Below are 577 nucleotides of genomic sequence, written 5' to 3'. Positions count from 1 at the left end.
TGTGTGTGTGTGTGTGTGTGTGTGTGTGTGTGTGTGTGTGTGTGTGTGTGTGTGTGTGTGTTAAAAAAAACACGTATTCACTCCTGAATGTGCACACACGAACACTAACGAAGAACCACACCTACTCCTTTCACACCCCCATATAGAACCGTATTCCCCCCACGTGGCCCCTAACCCTTTGCCCATTCTTTCATACGTTTTCTTCTGAACCACTTTCCCTTTCACATACACGCGCGCACGCGTGCATATATATATGTACGTAAAACTACACGTGTATACACACACATGCACATATATATGCATATATATGTATGTATAATAAATATGTAACAATATACAGATAATTATACACTCATATATATATATATATATATATATACATATATATATGTATGTATATATATAAACATATACCTATATAGGTACATATATATACATATATGTAAATATACAAACATACATATACATATATACATGTATAAATATATATATATAATGTTTATATATTTACATATATGTATCTATCTATCTATCTATATATATATATATATATATATATATATATATATATATATAT

Source organism: Octopus bimaculoides, chromosome 8, assembly GCF_001194135.2.
Source record: "Octopus bimaculoides isolate UCB-OBI-ISO-001 chromosome 8, ASM119413v2, whole genome shotgun sequence".
Lineage (NCBI taxonomy): Eukaryota > Metazoa > Mollusca > Cephalopoda > Octopoda > Octopodidae > Octopus > Octopus bimaculoides.
Note: the sequence above shows the minus strand (reverse complement) of the source record.